Source organism: Limulus polyphemus, unplaced genomic scaffold (genome assembly GCF_000517525.1).
Source record: "Limulus polyphemus unplaced genomic scaffold, Limulus_polyphemus-2.1.2 Scaffold2970, whole genome shotgun sequence".
Taxonomy (NCBI): domain Eukaryota; kingdom Metazoa; phylum Arthropoda; class Merostomata; order Xiphosura; family Limulidae; genus Limulus; species Limulus polyphemus.
Genome location: NW_013668580.1, coordinates 6,775 through 9,371, shown reverse-complemented (window position 1 = coordinate 9,371; position 2,597 = coordinate 6,775).

Below are 2,597 nucleotides of genomic sequence, written 5' to 3'. Positions count from 1 at the left end.
CTAAATTTTTCAAAAAACAAAAAAAAATAATTGACCTGCGATAAAAAAAGGTTGCCGACCACTGGTCTAGGGTAATATGGCCCACTCATTAGACAACAGTATTCAAGATTACATATGATATTTAACATCACAACAACAAAAATTTTAAGATTTGACCTGAAAACAACAACAAAAATTAAATACTGAAGTTAATCCTTTGCATAATAATACATACATATTGCATTTATCTTAGTACAGATGTGAAAGGTAACTAGACTCTTACCCCCAATGCAGGTGTACATCCAAAGGAAGAATAACCCATTTGCCCCCCCCTGGAAACAAAAATATTGGGTGTACTAAGTATTCCTTCTATGCATCTCATGGACTAAATACTGGATAATCACTAAGACTAAAGATAATACAAGAGCTTGTAAAACTTTTAATCCTAAATTATGTAACACAAAAAATATATTCCTTCAAGTAAAAGTTATAAAACTACAGGGGTTTTAGTACTTTATATTAAAATGATTTTTAACATTCAAATCAACACATCACCTAAAACCTACAGCTGATACTAAGTCCCAGTGGAACAGAATGCATCAGAACAACATTTTGACATTTTTTGGATGAGCCTTTTGCAATTGAAACTATACCACAGAGTTTTTATCAAGATGAACTGGGGATGGAATGAGGGGGAGGGGGGACAGACCTCATTAGAGCTATACCCCTCTAACAGCCCCCACCTGGGATACAGTTTGTTAATATTTTTCAACTTCTCCATATTGTGACTCCTACTGACACGCAAGTGTTTTGTTTCCATGATAATGAGGACTATAACAACGTGGTGAGGCTAAAAATTTTTTTAATACGACTTATTCAACCTCTGTATAACAATTTCTTAAGAGTTATCGTCTCTGGACGAACAAACCAATGAATTATTTCTCTGATACTGAACTGCATAACAAAAAAAAAAGTTTACGTAATAGTTAGCCATTTTTTTTAAACACATATGTCACACTGATAGGCCGACACTGTGATTTACGTTTTGGAATTACTTTTTACTTTCACATAATTCTGGTAATATTATCAACAAGTATTAAACTTTCCTTTACACAAAGCACAAATAATTAATTTAACAAAATATGTCTATTTATCGGGAGCCAAAATTTATACATATATATAATAAAAATAATATCGAAACAACTTCGTCACTGTCAATACCTACTGGCCATGTATGTTGTGCGTTACACTTGAACATTTGTCATAAGGTCTAAATTTATACATTATAAGGCACACATGAGATTAAATGTGTTACATAAACAACTGCTATCAATATTACATCTGAGCAATTAGTGGAATTTGCTAATTGATTACTTGTCGGACTCATTAATCAATTGCATTTAATTATCATCGTGAAATAGCTAAAAACAACAACAGCAAACAACTCCATTACACTCACATTAAATGGCAAAAAGAAAAAAGTTACAATAGCCCATTGTGCAGCTTTGTGCTTTAAAAACAACGAAACATACTGGCGATATTTTGGATATTTGGGATAATCGGATTAATAATTGGAAATTGATCAATTAAGCTGAAAAAAACTTGAATTAATGAAAAATAATTAAAACTCATAATGGCAATATTTTGAACATTGAATGGTTGAAACATCAACAATAATAATAATAAAGGGAAACAATAATTATTATTAGTCGATTATTTTTGTTACATTAATTGAATTCATCATAATTTTGATTAATCAGTTATTTTACGTGACACTAATTAATAATTGCAGATAACTGATTAACTATTTTAACCACTCAGTTCTAGTCAATATAATTGATAATCAAAGGCTCTCAGACCAAGTATTTTTATATTAAATATTTGGTAAGCATTAAAAAAATTGAGTAGTTAATTAAAACATATTTCAAGCGTACACAAAGATCCATCTGTTTAAAAATATCACTTCGACTTGAATGTGGATCTCATTACACGTTCAAGAAGTCAGTTCTTCTGTCTGTAAATTACATTTGTACTTATGGTTCATCTTTAATAATGATACTAACAATTTTCGTATTTTAGTAAGTAGAAATCATCGATTGTCTTACGTTCAAATCTCTTCATTTAACTACGTTCGTGGTTACAACATGCACAAGTTAACTTGTAATGTCTGGAACTATCATCAATCAAGGCTTAGTATTTATAAACCTGAAATATTTACAATTTGGACTGAGAAATTTGAAACCTAGGTCACTTGTCAATACTATTATTTTGGTTGAAGACACAGGTGTAGGCCTACTGAAGTAATAAAAACCATTGCAAACTTACTTAATGATCCCCTTTCTCCGGTACTTGAAGCTTACCGATGCAACAAACACTAACAATCCAAAATGCTAAAAATGCAAGGAGTCATTTCAAAACATATCCTATTATGCCTCAAATAAACAATAACTTTTCAGCTTTGTACCCATGGTTTTAAATAAATCTAAGACTTGTCAAAGGTAAAAATATTAGCTTATTTACACAGTTTCTAGATTTAACCAATTTCTCTGTAGTTATAAAGTCAGAAGTGAAAATTACCCGAAACAGAATTTTTAGTTAAATTTGTGCTAAAATATTGT